The sequence below is a fragment of the Protopterus annectens genome, chromosome 2.part2, assembly GCF_019279795.1.
Source record: "Protopterus annectens isolate FY-2018-M chromosome 2.part2, PAN1.0, whole genome shotgun sequence".
Taxonomy (NCBI): Eukaryota; Metazoa; Chordata; order Ceratodontiformes; family Protopteridae; genus Protopterus; species Protopterus annectens.
The window spans coordinates 642137939-642160469 of NC_056730.1; the positions used below are offsets into that span (position 1 = coordinate 642137939).

Below are 22531 nucleotides of genomic sequence, written 5' to 3' on the forward strand. Positions count from 1 at the left end.
AGTTCTGGGTTTGACATAGCTTTGTATGTTGGACAGAGATCGCCTCTGAGTAAGCGATATGCAACAGAGTACAGCTGGAGTTTTTTGAGATGGTCTGCGTAGGGCATCTGTTTGAGGCCGGTAATCCTCTTTGTGAGGTATTTCTGCAGCCTTTTCAGTTGTTGTAGATACTTTGTGAGGTACATACCAAAAGGGGCGTTGTACTCTATAATGGGTCTAATGAGTGACGAATACAGGGGAACAATTACCTCTTTTTTCCTGGATGAGAAACTTTTGTGATGAGGTGTGCCATGCAGAAGGATTTCCTGACTACTGTGGCGATGTGATTATCATTCTGAATTCTTTCCAGTTTGGATATTTGCACAAACCTGTAAACACAGGCAGCACCACAATATTCTATATGTGGCTGTACTACAGCCTTTAAAGGGGTATTAAGACCCTTTCATTCATTACAACTAGGAATACCAAGCAGAATGTAGCTAATAACAGAGTAGCACATTACTTATTATAAAACATTAAATTGTCATAATATTTCAGTCTACAGTCCACCACCACACCTAACTCCCTGATTTTGCCCTGACTACTTTTAAAAAATATTATCCAAGGCATAAGGAAAATAAGAATTAATCATCCCATAATGCAATACCTTAGTTTTACTGCCATTAAAGATCATATTCTTACTTAAAGATCATAAATGAATGGTATCAAGGAAGGCCTGCAAATTACCCTGATCATTAACAGAGTTAATAATCGCCCCAATTTTAGTATCATCTGCAGACTTGTTGACGAAAATCTTATTTTGAGATGGGAAGTCAGACTTAAACAGATTAAATAACAAAGGTCCAACAGAACCCCGAGGAACCCTTGCTGCAACCTTCCTTTCTTTTTTTTTCTTTCTTTATTTAATTATTTGTCTTTGTTTACTGGGGAAGTCCAACTGAGCAGAATCCTATGCCCTGTGAAATTAGTTACATCAATTGTTAAAGAACTTGAGACTTTAGAAATATAAAACATAGTTACACGGATATTGACAAAGAAACAATACATATTTAATGCTGGTGGTGCCAGATTTGATACATGACACACAATTACACCTATGATGGCAGGTATAGGTGCATAGGTTCATAGGTGTGTACTAAGCCAACGGCCCTGGAGCCTTTACAAGCCTAGCCCATAAGTGCCCTGGCATCATGCTGCCGTTAGTTCCCTGTGCCTCTATCAAGTAGAGCCACTGGAGTGATCCCTGGGGTGAACTTTCTATTTCCCATCCACTCATCAAGATTTCTCTTGAAAAGGGCCACTGAGGTGCTCTGCTTGACATGTATGGAAAGTCTATTCCAGAGCAAGGGCAGTCTCTAGGTTATGAACGTGTCCCTCCAGCATGTTCTGTTGATTGTGGTAATGAGGTTGAGGTCCCTGGAGCATGTGGTGCAGAGGGATTGGGATTTCATTAGGTGTAACATTTCTAACAGGGCTGGGTCAGACATGGCTTTGTAAGTCAAGCACAGATCACTCTTAATAGACGAGATGAGACACAGAAAAGCTGGCGATTTTTGAGTCTGTCCATGTAGGGCATGTGTTTAAGGCCTAGGATCCTCTTCATGAGGTACTTTTGTGGCCTTTCCAGCTGTTGCAGGTGTTTAGTGAAGTGCATGCCAAATGGTGCATTATACTCGATGATTGGTCTAATGAGGGACGAAATGAGAGAGATTATGACCTCTTTTTTCCTGGATGCAAAACTCTTGGTAATGAGATGTGCCGCATAGAAGGACTTTTTGACCATACTGGCAATGTGGTGGTCGAAGGAGAGGTTGCTGTCAACCTGTGTCCCCAGATCTCTTATAATGCCTTCAGTGTTCAGTAGGCTACCATCAATGTGGTAATTAGTGGGAACTGAGTTTTTCCCACAGGGAATGACAACACATAACATATGGTATAACACATAAGTACAGTTTGTAATATGATATTGATATAAGGCATTGCATACATACAATAAACATATGATAAATATATAAAATTATTAGCTGGAGTTCTATTTGAAGTTATCAGCTTTAGATTTGATCAGTGACCTAGTTAAACATTTTTTGGACATTGTTATTGTTAGGAGGCACTACAGGTGTGCTGAGTAAGATATCTAGCACTATTGGTTGTAGGCAGCATAGGCACTTACAAGGTGGGAGTTTATGGGTTGGGTGTGGTTAAAGGGAGATAACTCAGTGAGGCAACAGGAAAAAATGGTGTGTTCATCAAAAGACACCAAAGAGTGGAATGAGGGATTTAAAGAAACAGAGTAAAGTGCAAGAATTAGGAGAAAGTGAGTTGGAAATATGAGGAATGAAGAGAAGAAAGTAGAAGTGAAAAGTTTTATTTGGATTGGAACGTTGTGAGCAAGGAGGGATTTGGTGAAGGTGATTAATGTTAAGGTAGGTCAGGTTAGGTTAAGTTAGGTATATGGGTAGGACTAGCCAGGAGTACATGAGCATAACCATTTTTTTCTTAGGTGCTGTTTAATCTTCGTTTTGAAGTCAGACAGTTTTACAATTATGAGGGATACCATTCCAAGGTTTCGAAGCATAGTTAAAGTACAGTGAATCACCTGTCCTGCTGCTGGATTTAGCTATGAGTAACAATAATTTGAACTAGATGTTGGAGTGAAGAGCAATTATCTGGTGCATTAATTATGTTATAGGCAGTGATTACTTGGGTGTATGTTAACTGCTATGGCAGTTCTAACCAGTCCGGTGCTTTTAAAGCACTGCAGTGATGTGTTTTGTGAGTAGTGTTTGCAGAGAATATAGCTATTTTTTACAGCATATTTTCAGGGTAGCTGCAGTGGTGCAGCAGTTAGCATTGCCATCTCATAGCAAGAGGTTCTCCTGTTCGATTCTCATCTGGGATGCCCCCTGAGCAGAGTCTGCATGTCCTCCCTGTGGTTGCATGGGTTTCCTCTAGGTGCTCTGATTTCCTCCCAAACACATGCGTTTTTTTTTAATGACTTGTACTATGCGTTAGTCAAATTTATGTTTTCTTCATCTGCTAAGACCCCTAATAGCTTAATTTGGGAGACTGTTTATAGTTTGGTATTGTTGGTTGAGTAGTTGTGGAATGAGGACTTTAGATATAAGTATTTCTGAGGAGTAAACAGCATTAGTTTTGCTTTCTTAGGGTTCAGTAGCAGTTCCTGGATAGCCAGGATTCTAGCTCTGTGAAAGAGAACTGCATGATTTCTAGCAGCTTAGGGATGGTATAGGCAAAACAGATGAGGGGGGGAGTCATCAGCATATTGCAGAACTTTGGCACTATTTGTTGCAGTATACAGTTTGTGATATGTTGAATAGTAATGGTCCTATAATTCCGTCCCAAGGGACTCCTATAGTAACTGGCAAGGGAGGAGAGAGAGTAGGTGTTTCTATCTGACAGCCTTTTTTCTTGAAGATAGATAGCACTGAAACCAGGACAGAGCTGACCGGGTAAGACTGAGGAAGGGTAGCTCCATGAGTAGTTTTTCATGGAAGACTGCGACAAAGGCTTTAGTTAGGTCTATGAAGAGGGAGGACAACAGATTGCCTTCATTTCCATGCTGGTTAATGGTATTTGTGAAACTTAGTAGGGCAACTGCTGTGCTTGGTTTGGAGACTATGTTGTTTCTGGAAATAAGGTTATTGTTTGTGGGGTGGCTAATGAGTTGACTATGAATGCAACATTCTAGCATTTTAAATAAGGCAGACGATATTGCTTTTGGCCTGTAGGTAGCTAGTTCAGTCAAGCTACTATCTTTATGTAATACAATAATGCATGACATTTTCCATTCACTTGGGACATGATTTTCTGTTATGGAAATATTTATGAGTATAGAGATGGGTAAGGCCAGTGTTTCAGATGCTAGCTTTAGGAATTCAGCTGGTAGATTTTCTGCTAATAGGGTCATTGATTTTAATTTTTCCTAGTAGTTTTCCACTGTGGAGGTTTGGACCAGTAGAGCGACAGGGGCAACTGCACCAGGTGCAAAGTGTTGGGGGGGGGGTTACAGTTAGCTGATCCCAAAGCCAGTATTGCATTTGCGGTCAGACCTGAGCAATGTAGTGCTCCATGTGTGGTCTAAACTGTAGCAACCATTTGCTACATTGTAGCAACAAACAGTTTGCTACAGTTTAAAAGATAGAAAAAAATCTAAAGATATGCACACAGACACTGAGAAGAAGGAAATACAGGGTGGCATTCATAGTCATTTGCACATGATCACAGCTCTTACTTGCATGAGTTGCAGACATGCACAAATAATGCAATTCATAGTCTAATGTTGTGCATGTATGCAAGCCTCCAAAAGTTGAAAGAAAAGTCTATGTTAAGCTTAAAGATTAACTGCTTCCAGACAATTAATGCCATTGTAGCGTAACCCACTTCACCTCACAGTGCCTGGTTCCAAAGGGAAACACATGGCCTGCCTACATCTCTGGATACCAACATTTTTTTGTAGCACTCACTATACCTTCCACAGAGACCTTCATTAATGGACTGGGGACATGGACTGGGGACACTTTTAGCATCTACCAGGCTTTAGCCTCTAGGATATCATAGCAGTTACTCAAAGTGCTTCTAACCTATGTAAATAAGCATATCTACTTTACTCAATACCGTAGCAGAGTGGTACTATCACGCATGCTTCTTATGACATGCCATGCTTCTCTGAGGTGTTTCGTGCAAAATACTGCACCCATGTAGCTATTAGACCCCTATTTGACATATGGGGAGAAAGGTATCATAACAGCAAAGGCTACCATTTTATTAACTGACAGCTAGTGTATGATGCATGTGTATCTTTAATATCTCAACTCAATGTTCTGGTATTTCACACGATTCCCATGTTTGATACAGAAGCTCATTCACTCAACACTTCCTGCATGGATGGATGGATACCACACAGGCACCAAGCAGTGCAGCAGAAATCACCAAACACCCATGTAACTGCATAAAACTGGGAAAGATGTAATGCATACCCATCCTGTCCATGTGCACCATCCCCTTATGTTTTTTGGGTGATCCAGGGTACACCTGCCTGTCACAGGCCCATTACAGACATTGTGCAAGTGTTTGGCCTTCTTCAAACCTGTTTCTGTTGCCTGAACAAATCAGGGGGACTCTGCAGTTTGACCTAGACTCTGCATGTAGAATATTCACTGCACACTGCATAATATGATTTTTCGTCAGTCTGGAACACTACTGTCACCTTCACTGTGAGCAGAACCCACTACCAGTTGTGCAACTTCCTCCCATGGAACACTTGGAAGCAGCAACAGCAGTGAGGACAGTGATGACAGCCAGTCAATAGCAGCAGTATGGCACTCCCCAGATAGGCTCATCTACAATGTTAAATAAAAAAATACCACAAAAACAGCGATCCCAAATATGTAGAAAACAAATTTATTGCACTTAGCGCCTCGGCTCAACAGCCTTCAGAGAGTAAAATTTCAAAAACACAGCTTAAATATACATAAAATTAACACATCACACCCACTGCTAATTAAATAAAATATTTCCATTCACATTCTTTATTTAACCCCGATGGTTCCAAAGTGTTAAGCTTCAGAATATACCAAGTCTCTTTCCTTCGGAGCTTGTTATTTAAAGTTACATTTTCACCCAAAGAGACTTCTACTTTTTCCAAGATACATCCACAGATATGTTCTAAATTTGAATTTTAGAATTCAAAAAAGTGACTGCCCAAAGGGCTATCCATCTTAACATTTTTAATATCTCTCAGATGTTCTTGGAATCATACTTCAAAACTTCTACTAGTTTCCCCAATGTAATATTTATTACAATCACATCTTAGAGCATATATAACTCCTTGCGTATTACAAGTTATGTCTAACAGCAAAAGATTGTCCATTAATACACCTAAAACTCTGGACTATTTTTTTACATATAGAACACTTATTACAGGGTATTGTACCCATATGTGGTACCACTGTTGTATTTAATTCCATATTAGGAAGCTCAAATTGATTATGCACTACCATATCCCCTAAGCTTCTACCCCTTTTATATTAAACTTGAAGCTTTTTAGGTAGTAGCAAATTCAAATTTCTATCATTAAACAACATAGGCCAAAAGTGTCTCACCGTATCCACAATTTTATCACTAATAATATTAAAAGTAGTAACAAAATAAATACCTCTGGAATCTTGTCCATTACTATTTCCATCTAATCTATTATTTAATATTCTGTCATAATTATTATAATAATCATCACTATTAATGGGTATATTATTGTCCCTCAACTGTGTAACCAACCCTGTCAATTTCATAACCTTTGTTCTGGCTTGCAGGACTATATTCCTATCATAAACCGTAGATAGAAACATTTTTTCAGATTCTAAAATTTCATGGTAAAAAACGTCTATGGGTTCTCAAAAATTAATTATATGGCAAAACGTTCATAAGATGTGCAGGACGACAACTGGTACCATACAGGAACAGATTTCTTTGTTCAAATTTTCTGTTGCCTGATAACAGAATTGATGGCAGCATGACTTTGAGTTGTTATGATGGCATGACCTACATGGGGCTGCTAAAGCTCTTGACAGTGACTGATCAGTACTATGATAAAAGGACTGTGAGATCCTTCTATGACATGTGGAAGTCAGTGTGTTGACCCATGGTGGGAGCTGAGTATCCAGAAATAGGGATGCTGTAAGTCACTGGGCCACCATGACCTCCATGCATGCATACTTTTGACCTCTGCCTTGAACATGTGTGTCTGTCATGTGTTCATGTGGTGACTTTTAACAAAAGATGCTGTGTAAGCAATCATGCTCCACAGGAAAATCATCATGACGTTGCCCTGATGGTGTGGAAACTAAAGGAGGTGGTGTATCAATATTCATTAAAGATAAATACACCTCCAGACTGGTTAGACAGCATGATTCCCTGGAAATACTTCAGGTGCAATTAACTGTTGGTAGGACACATATTCATGTCCTTGCCAGCTACAGGACCCCTCCATGAATCAGGACACCTACTTTGCCTATTTTGATCTACCTGAGTCTATAAAGATACATCCAAACACCATGGTTTTGGATGACTTTAAGTACCCAGTCATTGACTGGGGAAATTACTCATGCTCAAACTCACTTGCCCAAAGGTTCCTCAACTTCATTAACTCCAATGCCCTGGACCAGTTAGTTGATACCTTCACAAGGGGTGCCAACATCCTGGATCTGGTGCTTACCAATATGGGGGACCACTGTAGCACCCCCATTTTGAGGTATTCCTTGGTGAGATCTAACCATAAATCAGTCTCATTCGAAGTTACTATCACACCTGACCCCCCCCCCCCCCGCCCAGCACCAACTAATCTAAAAAACTTCTCCAAAGCAGATTATAACCTCTTACGGGATGGTATAAATAGCTTCACTGCACCTCCCCCCTCAGATGGAACTGGCAACTATACTGAGTTCTAGACAAATGCTTTATAAAAATACCTGAACAGCTGCATTCACTCGGCAGTACCTGATAGGACCAAAACAAGCTCCTCAAGGAAAAGCAAACCTGTCTGGTGGACAACTGCCATTAATAGGTTTATAATAAGAGGAAGAAATTGCTAAGAGTAAGAGAGTGAGCCCTAAACTGGAAACACTCTGCCTCAGCTTAAACAAGCAAATAAGACTTCTTGTGAAGTTCTCCAAAGCTAACTATGAATCCAAATTAGCTTCCTCAACTAAGGACAACCATAAGGCATTCTTTAGTTAAACCCGTAACTTAAAAGGAAAGGCCCAGATTTGTGCAGAACTGGTAGTAAATAATACCACATATACCGAGCCTGTGGAAATTGCAAACCTGTTAGCTGACAGATTCTGTGAAAACTTCACTCCCCCTGTCCCCAACACACTTACTCCAAGACACCCCTACCACCTGTCCTCTACTTTTTATCTCTAAAGAGCAGGTTGTGAATACTCTCTCTAAGGCCAAAAACACAGCATCCATGGGATGTGATAACATCCCAGGCTGCATCCAACTTGGGCTTAAACAAGGATTAACAACACCATTAGGTACTCTTTTTAATCATAATCTAAGCAATGGCTTTATCCCAGCTGAATGGAAAAAGGCACCGTCAACTCCTTGCACAAAGGAGGTGCTTCCACTGACTCCAGGAACTACAGACCTATCAGCCGGACTAATCTTATCTGCAAGGCAATGGAGAGAATCATCACGGACTTTATCAACAAAGATATCGGTAACCTCCAAACACGACCCTACTCAATTTGGATTTGTCAGAGGAAGATCATGGCTGTTAAACCTGGTGGACTTCTTCGACACAGTCACCAAGGCCCTTGATGAGGGGAGATTTGTGCATACAGCCTACCTAGACTTAGCTGAGGCTTTTGACACTATCCCCCACTCAGGCATAATTGACAAACTCACCCAGATAGGTATCAACTCGTATATCATTAGAGGGGTCGTTAACTGGTTCACTGATAGAACCCATGAATCAAAATGGGGGAATCCATCTCCAACAGCACACTTGTAACCAGTGGTGTTCCACAGGGATCAGTCCTGGGATGTCTACTGTTTGCAATCTATTTCTCTAAAGTACACGCTAAAACTAAAGGTCTATGGATGACAAAGTTTGCTGATGACTGCAAATTGGACGCAGTTATAGAATCCCTAAATTATGACAACTCCTACAAGAGGGTCTTACACAAAGAAATGACTGGTGCCAAAGTCATGGCCTTAAACTCAATGAAAAATTATTATCAGCCCTTTCAGTAGGAGTGATGTTCCCGCTAACTACCACATCAGTAACAACACCCTAAGTACTCACTCTGGTGAGACACCTGGGCACACAGGTTGACAACAACCTTACCTTTGATCACCATGTCTCTACAGTGGTAATAAGGGCATTCTGTACTGCTCATCTCATAAGTAAGGGCATTGCCTCCAGAAAAAAAAAAGAAGTATGACCTCCCTGTACTCTTCCCTCATCAGGTGAATAACTGACTGCAAACCCCCTTTTGGTATATGTCGCTCATCCCTCTCTAACATAGATGACAAGCAAGCAGGGTATTTCATTTAGATTCTTTAATACATAGAAACACATAGCAACTGTAGCCCCTGCAGCACTCACTGGTAAACCCCAAATCTTTCCAGCAAATTCCAGAGTTCACACAGTCTCAGTGCAACCCCCAACCCAGTTTCATTGCCAACTGTTGTAATTGTGGTAGAAATCATGAATCTAAAAGGTAAATGTTTAGCTTTTGGTCAGCTATGCCACAAATGCAATGTGGAATAATTTCAAGAGGTTTTGTAAATCAAATGGCTCACATTCTTTTATTAAAAGAGAATATTTTGAGAAATGAGTTAATCGATTAAAAAGCTGCAACCCTACTCTTTATGTTGATGGTGTGTCAGTGCTTCATGAAACAGTTGATGCAGTAGATCTGAGGCTGTTAACTTGATGTGATTTAATATTTTGATGTTTTAACACACAGGTTGCAGCGCTCGTGTGTTTGATCCACTTATTTTACATGATTGGTGTTGTGCCACCCTGTATGTGACTATGTTATTAATGGGATGGTTGATCGCTGCTGTATATACGGCAGATACTTGTTATAACTAGTTTCTAACATTGTTAGCTGCTTTGGAGGGGTTGTTATAACACCATACATTAATGTTCCTATTTCTGTAGGAGTTTCTATGCTGATTTTAATTATGCTTTTTATTGTTGATTTAAAGTATGTTTCTTATGAGATTTTAACATTGTTCCTCCATATCACTTTCGCCCTATGGGCATTCATGATTTTGTACAATATTTCTGATGTATTTGATTCACAGTTTATGTCAAGTTTTAATACTTGGTTTATTTGACATGTCTCATATTTATGTGATGACGGTTTTACTAATGCACATTGATTGGTTTGAGCTCGACCAACCATCAGAGCTCTGAGGATTTTTAAACCTGCTTAGTAGTTATTTTTTGTAAAAGTCTGAAGAAGCCTCAGGGTGAAAGCGCTTACTGGAATAAAACTTTTTGATCAACTTTGGATTCTTGATTTGTTGTTTGGAGATTTACAGGTGACTTGTTTGCCATCTAGGGACCACACTTGAATTTTATGACAGTCTTGCTACCTACTTTTTTATCCAGTGTGGGTTCCATACTCCGTTTGCTGTGTGTGTTGCTCTTGTTGTTTGTTATTCGTCTATTTTTTACACACAAGCAGAGGAGGATGGCTGAAAGTTCTGTTCAGAACGTTGAATTACCATATGTGCCTGTCGTTTTAAACAACTCAACACAGAGGACCGAAAGGTTTCATGCTTGTGTCATCGGTAAGGAGAATCTTTTATTAGACTATGCACCAGTATTAGAACATGGTGCAACTAGTGATGATGGTGTAAATGCTGTGAATCTGACGGAAGACCTAACTCAATTAGAGACTGACTTAGTAAAATTAAAGAAGCTTCAACTGCAGCGACAGCATTTTGAGGCCTGCTTGGCTAAGAAAATCGTGCCAAGGGGCCTCAGAATTTTAAAGATGCCTACTACAGGTAATAGATATCCGGAACTATTATGTCGTTGGCAGAAGCTCAATCTAGAACTGAGCTTCAGTTATATGAAGTTATTGATTGACTTTTTTGGTCCAGAAGAGAATGCCTTAAGAGAACAGGTGAATGACTTATTTAATAAACTTCAAGTAAACTACTCATGTGATTTACTCGATTCAAGACTTGAGAGAGTCCTGGACAATGTTTTGTTGTTTGAAAAACGTCTTCTTGAACAAAAGAAAAACAAGATATTGAGGGACTTAAGAGACTTTAATAACTGTAATGTCTTTACTTGGCCTAGACAAACTGCCGAGTTGAGAAATGACTGGTCTGTAAAATATTCTAACAATAAATACCCCACCCCTGAGGGGGATATATCTGTTAATAGTAATACTAATGCAGTGGTACAGGGTGGTAACGTGAACAGACCAGAGTCTTGTAACAACAGTATTGATTCTGCAGCTGGTAGTAGTCATGTACTAACCACCACTCCTAATGCTAGTCATGATAAAAGCATGAGTATTGGCCACATAGATAAGCATAAGGATAAGAATATCGCTCCTGATACTGTTAATCATCTGGTGGTACGTAGGAAAACTGATAGTTACATACCTCCATCTACTTCATTTGACAACTTAGGAGGTAAGGCTGGTATCCCTTTCCCCATAGCTCAAAATCCTTATATAGGTCGACAACGTTCTGCCAGCAGAGGCAGGCAGAAGAGGAAAGGGTCGGGAGGGGACCAACAACAAGGACCGACCCTGAAGAAAATGTGGGAAAGAACCATGAATCATTAATATTCAATATCTCACATAGAATACTTACTAGTTATGAAAAACAGGTATTAGAAAAAGGCCTCAGCTTTATTCCTAGTTCCAGAGGCAATTTGGTAGACTCTATAGTGGACACTAAAATGTTTGTTAGGAACTTACAACTTAGAGTTGATTTTGGTTTTTCAGAAACTGTGTATAATGCTTCTCGATTTAAACCTACTAGTGTATATGTCCCTCAGTTACACCCCCTCATTGATACGTTCTCTAAGTGTGTTGAGAATGATATCTATAATTTTTATGAAGGTAATAAGAGTTTAACCTTTAAGCACAACTTGAGTTATAAACAGAAACAAGCCTTGGAATTTCTTAAATCTGATAATACCCTGGCGTTTAAGCCCTGCAGATAAGGGTGGCTCGATTGTTATTATGAATTTACATGACTATTGTGAATGGATGAATGAGATGTTGGGTGACCCTAAGTTTTATGTAAGAGCTACTATGAGTGATGTCACCTTTAGAGTGTTTAAAATATATGATATGCTTGATGATTTATTGTTGAATAAATTGATAGATGATGTAACTTATGAATATCTTATGGTTAGGAATCCTCGTATACCCATCATCCAGGGCCTTCCCAAAGTCCATAAATCTTTAGAGAAACCCCCAATGCGGCCCATAGTGGCCGGTGAAGGTTGGGCAACCAAACCCATATCTATATATGTTGAGTATCACTTGCGTCCCCTGGTTGATATGAATCCTGTTATTCTTAGGGATAGCAAGCAATTTCTGCTAGAACTATATGAACACTCGAGACAGTTGGGAGAAGAACAAGAATATTTTTTAGTAACTCTTGACGTAGTTAGTTTATTTACCATGATACCCAATGATTTGGGTGTGGCTAACATCTCTGACTATTTACGTCAAAAATCCAGTTATGGTTCGGATAGAATTGACATTTTAGCACTGTTCTTGGAAACCATTCTGGAATCCAACTTCTTTTTGTTTGGTGATGACCTTTACCTTCAGAGAGATGGCGTAGCTATGGGCACGTCTTGTGCCAATAGCTACGCCAATCTCGTCATGGCCAGATGGGAAGAGGAATTTATAATAGGGAATGAACGCTTGATGGAACATATTGGGATGTATAGGCGTTTTGTGGACGACCTTTTTATGATTTGGTTGGGCGATGAGGAAGGCTTGTTGGCATTTTATGAGTATATTAACACATCTACATCTTTTCTTAAATTTACACTGACATATTCACGCGATCAAATATCTTACTTAGATGTTAACATCAATAGACTAGATAATGGTCTTCTTAATACGTCCATACATCGCAAGTCATGTCATAAAAACACCTTTCTATACAGGGGTAGTATGCACCCAAAATACGTTTTTGATAACGTAATGAAAGGGCAGATTATGAGAGCCTCTCGACTTAATGCATCTAAGGAAGGCTATCTTGATGAAGTTAACTTCCTAAGAGAGAGTTTTAAGGCTAGGGGATATGAAATGTGCAAGTTTGATCAACAGCTTGAGGAGGTTAATGGGATGAGACTAGATAGAGCTAGACCATATTTTTTAGAACCTTCAGTAATGAGTAATCCATCAACTGACAAATCTAATGATGTTGCTCGTATAACCATGTTTTACACCAGGGACTCGGGTTCAATAAGGGATATTCTGGAGAAACATTGGGGTATTTTATTATTAGATGATAAAATTGGGCCAATAGTAGGCCCCACACCCAAAGTTGTGTTCAGGAATAAACCGAACTTGAGAAGACTTTTGTGTAACCCTAGGGTATCTAAACCTTTAGCTAATGTTTATACATCTTCCTTTAATACGGTATCATGTGACAATTGTAATCAATGTATACATATAGATACTAGAATGACTTTTATACAACCTTTAACTAAATATGAGTTTAAGTTATGTACTAGAACAGACTGTGGAAGCGTTAATGTGATATACTTGGCAAGGTGCACCGCATGTCCCTCTTTTTATATAGGGAAAACCAACAGGTCCCTTAGAGAACGGATCAGGGAGCACATATACCATATTCGTGTGGGGTCCAACCAGAATGCTTTAGCTAAGCATATTCTGACATGTGGAATGGAACACAAGTTTGTTTTTTGTGTTCTCCAAATTTTGTCTAGCAATGTAAGAGGAGGGGATTTGGTGAATCTCACCTTAGAGAATGAACTCAAGTGGATCATTAGGTGCAGAGCCGATAGAGCACCTGGATTGAATGATAAGGTCCAGATTAGACCTATCTTAAAAAAGAGGAGGCTTTGCAGACCCAAATGATCATCTGCCTCATTCATTTTTGTTTTTCCTTGTCAGTTGTATGTATTTTGATTCTTTTGTTCCTGTTTTTTTTTTTTCTTTTCCCTCCCCCCCTTTCCCCCCTCCCCCCCCTTTACCTTTCCTTCTTTTTTATTACCCCCCCCCCCATTTTCGTCCTTTCTCTGTACAGCATGGGGCATATGTTCTTTTGCTTCCACATCCCATTGCTTGACCCTGTTTGCAGTTGCTCATTAGAGACCCCGGGTATATGTTCTGTTATGCTTGATATACTATGTCCATTTGATTAGTGCTGTATTGATATATATTTTCTATCTTTTAGACATTAGGTTGCTCTCTGCCAGGTTATGTGGCTTTCCTGTTTGAATCTACATGAGCCACGATACCTTATCTAGTGAGTTGCGAGAACGTGTACTTGTTTTTGTCAATTTGGATGTTAATGGTTTTTACGCTACACCTAACTTACCATATAATCTACTTTTTAGGCTTTACTGCCACCTACTGATGATTTTCTAAAGGCATTAGCTATGCAGAACTTGTCGGCGTCCTAGTGACGACGATACGATGGAGATACACACTTAGAACTTAGAAGCGTTTTGCTTTTGTCAGTTGACATTACACCATATTATGTTTTGTTCTAGAAATGCCTTCAATACTTTATGGATTATAGGCTGAACCGACTTATTCTGATGTCTATTTGGTAAGCCTTTAACTAAAATGGGCTTGTTTAGTTGTTAAGTTGAGCTGGTCTATGTAGTAGTGCCTTTGAGGCTGTTAACTTGATGTGATTTAATATTTTGATGTTTTAACACACAGGTTGCAGTGTGTTTGATCCACTTATTTTACATGATTGGTGTTGTGCCACCCTGTATGTGACTATGTTATTAATGGGATGGTTGATCGCTGCTGTATATCTGCAGATACTTGTTATAACTAGTTTTTAACATTGTTAGCTGCTTTGGAGGGGTTGTTATAACACCATACATTAATGTTCCTATTTCTGTAGGAGTTTCTATGCTGATTTTAATTATGCTTTTTATTGTTGATTTAAAGTAGGTTTCTTATGAGATTTTAACATTGTTCCTCCATATCACTTTCGCCCTATGGGCATTCATGATTTTGTACAATATTTCTGATGTATTTGATTCACAGTTTATGTCAAGTTTTAATACTTGGTTTATTTGACATGTCTCATATTTATGTGATGACGGTTTTACTAATGCACATTGATTGGTTTGAGCTCGACCAACCATCAGAGCTCTGAGGATTTTTAAACCTGCTTAGTAGTTATTTTTTGTAAAAGTCTGAAGAAGCCTCAGGGTGAAAGCGCTTACTGGAATAAAACTTTTTGATCAACTTTGGATTCTTGATTTGTCGTTTGGAGATTTACAGGTGACTTGTTTGCCATCTAGGGACCACACTTGAATTTTATGACAGTCTTGCTACCTACTTTTTTATCCAGTGTGGGTTCCATACTCCGTTTGCTGTGTGTGTTGCTCTTGTTGTTTGTTACTCGTCTACTTTTTACACACAAGCAGAGGAGGATGGCTGAAAGTTCCGTTCAGAACGTTGAATTACCATATGTGCCTGTTGTTTTAAACAACTCAACACAGAGGACCGAAAGGTTTCATGCTTGTGTCACCGGTAAGGAGAATCCTTTATTAGACTATGCACCAGCATTAGAACATGGTGCAACTAGTGATGATGGTGTAAATACTGTGAACTTGACGGAAGACCTAACTCAATTAGAGACTGACTTAGTAAAATTAAAGAAGCTTCAATTGCAGCGACAGCATTTTGAGGCCTGCTTGGCTAAGAAAATCGTGCCAAGGGGACTCAGAATTTTAAAGATGCCTACTACAGGTAATAGATATCCGGAACTATTATGTCGTTGGCAGAAGCTCAATCTAGAACTGAGCTTCAGTTATATGAAGTTATTGATTGACTTTTTTGGTCCAGAAGAGAATGCCTTAAGAGAACAGGTGAATGACTTATTTAATAAACTTCAAGTAAACTACTCATGTGATTTACTCGATTCAAGACTTGAGAGAGTCCTGGACAATGTTTTGTTGTTTGAAAAACGTCTTCTTGAACAAAAGAAAAACAAGATATTGAGGGACTTAAGAGACTTTAATAACTGTAATGTCTTTACTTGGCCTAGACAAACTGCCGAGTTGAGAAATGACTGGTCTGTAAAATATTCTAACAATAAATACCCCACCCCTGAGGGGGATATATCTGTTAATAGTAATACTAATGCAGTGGTACAGGGTGGTAACGTGAACAGACCAGAGTCTTGTAACAACAGTATTGATTCTGCAGCTGGTAGTAGTCATGTACTAACCACCACTCCTAATGCTAGTCATGATAAAAGCATGAGTATTGGCCACATAGATAAGCATAAGGATAAGAATATCGCTCCTGATACTGTTAATCATCTGGTGGTACGTAGGAAAACTGATAGTTACATACCTCCATCTACTTCATTTGACAACTTAGGAGGTAAGGCTGGTATCCCTTTCCCCATAGCTCAAAATCCTTATATAGGTCGACAACGTTCTGCCAGCAGAGGCAGGCAGAAGAGGAAAGGGTCGGGAGGGGACCAACAACAAGGACCGACCCTGAAGAAAATGTGGGAAAGAACCATGAATCATTAATATTCAATATCTCACATAGAATACTTACTAGTTATGAAAAACAGGTATTAGAAAAAGGCCTCAGCTTTATTCCTAGTTCCAGAGGCAATTTGGTAGACTCTATAGTGGACACTAAAATGTTTGTTAGGAACTTACAACTTAGAGTTGATTTTGGTTTTTCAGAAACTGTGTATAATGCTTCTCGATTTAAACCTACTAGTGTATATGTCCCTCAGTTACACCCCCTCATTGATACGTTCTCTAAGTGTGTTGAGAATGATATCTATAATTTTTATGAAGGTAATAAGAGTTTAACCTTTAAGCACAACTTGAGTTATAAACAGAAACAAGCCTTGGAACTTCTTAAATCTGATAATACCCTGGCGTTTCGCCCTGCAGATAAGGGTGGCTCGATTGTTATTATGAATTTACATGACTATTGTGAATGGATGAATGAGATGTTGGGTGACCCTAAGTTTTATGTAAGAGCTACTATGAGTGATGTCACCTTTAGAGTGTTTAAAATATATGATATGCTTGATGATTTATTGTTGAATAAATTGATAGATGATGTAACTTATGAATATCTTATGGTTAGGAATCCTCGTATACCCATCATCCAGGGCCTTCCCAAAGTCCATAAATCTTTAGAGAAACCCCCAATGCGGCCCATAGTGGCCGGTGAAGGTTGGGCAACCGAACCCATATCTATATATGTTGAGTATCACTTGCGTCCCCTGGTTGATATGAATCCTGTTATTCTTAGGGATAGCAAGCAATTTCTGCTAGAACTATATGAACACTCTAGACAGTTGGGAGAAGAACAAGAATATTTTTTAGTAACTCTTGACGTAGTCAGTTTATTTACCATGATACCCAATGATTTGGGTGTGGCTAACATCTCTGACTATTTACGTCAAAAATCCAGTTATGGTTCGGATAGAATTGACATTTTAGCACTGTTCTTGGAAACCATTCTGGAATCCAACTTCTTTTTGTTTGGTGATGACCTTTACCTTCAGAGAGATGGCGTAGCTATGGGCACGTCTTGTGCCAATAGCTACGCCAATCTTGTCATGGCCAGATGGGAAGAGGAATTTATAATAGGGAATGAACGCTTGATGGAACATATTGGGATGTATAGGCGTTTTGTGGACGACCTTTTTATGATTTGGTTGGGCGATGAGGAAGGCTTGTTGGCATTTTATGAGTATATTAACACATCTACATCTTTTCTTAAATTTACACTGACATATTCACGCGATCAAATATCTTACTTAGATGTTAACATCAATAGACTAGATAATGGTCTTCTTAATACGTCCATACATCGCAAGTCATGTCATAAAAACACCTTTCTATACAGGGGTAGTATGCACCCAAAATACGTTTTTGATAACGTAATGAAAGGGCAGATTATGAGAGCCTCTCGACTTAATGCATCTAAGGAAGGCTATCTTGATGAAGTTAACTTCCTAAGAGAGAGTTTTAAGGCTAGGGGATATGAAATGTGCAAGTTTGATCAACAGCTTGAGGAGGTTAATGGGATGAGACTAGATAGAGCTAGACCATATTTTTTAGAACCTTCAGTAATGAGTAATCCATCAACTGACAAATCTAATGATGTTGCTCGTATAACCATGTTTTACACCAGGGACTCGGGTTCAATAAGGGATATTCTGGAGAAACATTGGGGTATTTTATTATTAGATGATAAAATTGGGCCAATAGTAGGCCCCACACCCAAAGTTGTGTTCAGGAATAAACCGAACTTGAGAAGACTTTTGTGTAACCCTAGGGTATCTAAACCTTTAGCTAATGTTTATACATCTTCCTTTAATACGGTATCATGTGACAATTGTAATCAATGTATACATATAGATACTAGAATGACTTTTATACATCCTTTAACTAAATATGAGTTTAAGTTATGTACTAGAACAGACTGTGGAAGCGTTAATGTGATATACTTGGCAAGGTGCACCGCATGTCCCTCTTTTTATATAGGGAAAACCAACAGGTCCCTTAGAGAACGGATCAGGGAGCACATATACCATATTCGTGTGGGGTCCAACCAGAATGCTTTAGCTAAGCATATTCTGACATGTGGAATGGAACACAAGTTTGTTTTTTGTGTTCTCCAAATTTTGTCTAGCAATGTAAGAGGAGGGGATTTGGTGAATCTCACCTTAGAGAATGAACTCAAGTGGATCATTAGGTGCAGAGCCGATAGAGCACCTGGATTGAATGATAAGGTCCAGATTAGACCTATCTTAAAAAAGAGGAGGCTTTGCAGACCCAAATGATCATCTGCCTCATTCATTTTTGTTTTTCCTTGTCAGTTGTATGTATTTTGATTCTTTTGTTCCTGTTTTTTTTTTCTTTTCCCTCCCCCCCTTTCCCCCCCTCCCCCCCCTTTACCTTTCCTTCTTTTTATTACCCATTTTCGTCCTTTCCCTGTACAGCATGGGGCATATGTTCTTTTGCTTCCACATCCCATTGCTTGACCCTGTTTGCAGTTGCTCATTAGAGACCCCGGGTATATGTTCTGTTATGCTTGATATACTATGTCCATTTGATTAGTGCTGTATTGATATATATTTTCTATCTTTTAGACATTAGGTTGCTCTCTGCCAGGTTATGTGGCTTTCCTGTTTGAATCTACATGAGCCACGATACCTTATCTAGTGAGTTGCGAGAACGTGTACTTGTTTTTGTCAATTTGGATGTTAATGGTTTTTACGCTACACGAACTTACCATATAATCTACTTTTTAGGCTTTACTGCCACCTACTGATGATTTTTCTAAAGGCATTAGCTATGCAGAACTTGTCGCGTCCTAGTGACGACGATACGTAACGTGGAGATACACACTTAGAACTTAGAAGCGTTTTGCTTTTTGTCAGTTGACATTACACCATATTATGTTTTTGTTCTAGAAATGCCTTCAATACTTTATGGATTATAGGCGCTGAACCGACTTATTTACGATGTCTATTTGGTAAGCGCCTTTAACTAAAATGGGCTTGTTTAGTTGTTAAGTTGAGCTGGTCTATGTAGTAGTGCCTTTGAGGCTGTTAACTTGATGTGATTTAATATTTTGATGTTTTAACACACAGGTTGCAGCGCTCGTGTGTTTGATCCACTTATTTTACATGATTGGTGTTGTGCCACCCTGTATGTGACTATGTTATTAATGGGATGGTTGATCGCTGCTGTATATACGGCAGATACTTGTTATAACTAGTTTTTAACATTGTTAGCTGCTTTGGAGGGGTTGTTATAACACCATACATTAATGTTCCTATTTCTGTAGGAGTTTCTATGCTGATTTTAATTATGCTTTTATTGTTGATTTAAAGTATGTTTCTTATGAGATTTTAACATTGTTCCTCCATATCACTTTCGCCCTATGGGCATTCATGATTTTGTACAATATTTCTGATGTATTTGATTCACAGTTTATGTCAAGTTTTAATACTTGGTTTATTTGACATGTCTCATATTTATGTGATGACGGTTTTACTAATGCACATTGATTGGTTTGAGCTCGACCAACCATCAGAGCTCTGAGGATTTTTAAACCTGCTTAGTAGTTATTTTTTGTAAAAGTCTGAAGAAGCCTCAGGGTGAAAGCGCTTACTGGAATAAAACTTTTTGATCAACTTTGGATTCTTGATTTGTCGTTTGGAGATTTACAGGTGACTTGTTTGCCATCTAGGGACCACACTTGAATTTTATGACAGTCTTACATCCACAGATATGTTCTAAATTTGAATTTTGGAATTCAAAAAAGTGACTGCCCAAAGGGCTATCCATCTTAACATTTTTCATATCTCTCAGATGTTCTTGGAATCGTACTTTAAAACTTCTACTAGTTTCCCCAATGTAATATTTATTACAATCACATCTTAGAGCATATATAACTCCTTGCGTATTACAATAAAAGTTATGTCTAACAGCAAAAGATTGTCCATTAATACACCTAAAACTCTGGACTATTTTTTTACATATAGAACACTTATTACAGGGTATGGTACCCATATGTGGTACCACTGTTGTATTTAATTCCATATTAGGAAGCTCAAATTGATTATGCACTACCATATCCCCTAAGCTTCTACCCCTTTTATATGAAACTTGAAGCTTTTTAGGTAGTAGCAAATTCAAATTTCTATCATTAAATAACATAGGCCAAAAGTGTCTCACCGTATCCACAACTTTATCACTAATAATATTAAAAGTAGTAACAAAATAAATATCTCTGGAATCTTGTCCATTACTATTTCCATCTAATCTATTATTTAATATTCTGTCATAATTATCATAATAATCATCACTATTAATGGGTATATTATTGTCCATCAACTGTGTAACCAACCCTCTCAATTTCATAACCTTTGTTCTGGCTTGCAGGACTATATTCTTATCATAAACCCTAGATAGAAACATTTTTTCAGATTCTAAAATTTCATGGTAAAAAACGTCTATGGGTTCTAAAAAATTAATTATATGGCAAAACCTTCATAAGATGTGCAGGATGACAACTGGTACCATACAGGAACTGATTTTTTTGTTCAAATTTTCTGTTGCCTGATAATAGAATTGATGGCAGCATGACTTTGAGTTGTTATGATGGCATGACCTATATGGGGCTGCTAAGGCTCCTGACAGTGACTGATCAGTACTATGATAAAAGGACTGTGAGATCCTTCTATGACATGTGGAAGTCAGTGTGTTGACCCATGGTGGGAGCTGAGTATCCAGAAATAGGGATGCTGTAAGTCACTGGGCCACCATGACCTCCATGCATGCATACTTTTGACCTCTGCCTTGAACATGTGTGTCTGTCATGTGTTCATGTGGTGACTTTTAACAAGTGTGTCAACAGATGCTGACACAGATGCTGTGTAAGCAATCATGCTCCACAGGAAAATCATCATGACGTTGCCTTGGTGGTGTGGAAACTAAAGGCGGTGGTGTATCAATATTCATTAAAGTTAAATACACCTCCAGACTGGTTAGACAGCATGATTCCATGGAAATACTTCAGGTGCAATTAACTGTTGGTAGGACACATATTCATGTCCTTGCCAGCTACAGGACCCCTCCATGAATCAGGACACCTACTTTGCCTATTTTGATCTACCTGAGTCTATAAAGATACATCCAAACACCATGGTTTCGGATGACTTTAAGTACCCAGTCATTGACTGGGGAAATTACTCATGCTCAAACTCACTTGCCCAAAGGTTCCTCAACTTCATTAACTCCAATGCCCTGGACCAGTTAGTTGATACCTTCACAAGGGGTGCCAACATCCTGGATCTGGTGCTTACCAATATGGGGGACCACTGTAGCACCCCCATTTTGAGGTCTTCCTTGGTGAGATCTGACCATAAATCAGTCTCATTCGAAGTTACTATCACACCTGACCCCCCCCCCCAGCACCAACTAATCTAAAAAACTTCTCCAAAGCAGACTATAACCTCTTACAGGATGGTATAAATAGCTTCACTGCACCTCCCCCCTCAGATGGAACTGGCAACTATACCGAGTTCTAGGCAAATGCTTTATAAAAACACCTGAACAGCTGCATTCACTTGGCCGTACCTGATAGGACCAAAACAAGCTCCTCAAGGAAAAGCAAACCTGTCTGGTGGACAACTGCCATTAATAGGTTTATAATAAGAGGAAGAAATTGCTAAGAGTAAGACAGTGAGCCCTAAACTGGAAACACTCTGTCTCAGCTTAAACGAGCAAATAAGACTTCTTGTGAAGTTCTCCAAAGCTAACTATGAATCCAAATTAGCTTCCTCAACTAAGGACAACCATAAGGCATTCTTTAGTTAAACCCGTAACTTAAAAGGAAAGGCCCAGATTTGTGCAGAACTGGTAGTAAATGATACCACATATACCGAGCCTGTGGACATTGCAAACCTGTTAGCTGACAGATTCTGTGAAAACTTCACTCCCCTGTCCCCGACACACTTACTCCAAGACACCCCTACCACCTGTCCTCTACTTTTTATCTCTAAAGAGCAGGTTGTGAATACTCTCTCTAAGGCCAAAAACACAGCATCCATGGGATGTGATAACATCCCAGGCTGCATCCAACTTGGGCTTAAACAAGGATTAACAACACCATTAGGTACTCTTTTTAATCATAATCTAAGCAATGGCTTTATCCCAGCTGAATGGAAAAAGGCACCGTCAACTCCTTGCACAAAGGAGGTGCTTCCACTGACTCCAGGAACTACAGACCTATCAGCC

General features: G+C 39.1%; 1 protein-coding gene across 5 annotated transcripts in view; it reads right to left on the bottom strand.

The window, feature by feature from the left end:
* Positions 1-22531, bottom strand: part of DYSF (dysferlin) — a 3914743-nt gene that overhangs the window by 2913893 nt on the left and 978319 nt on the right. The gene's annotated exons all lie outside the window — the stretch shown is intronic.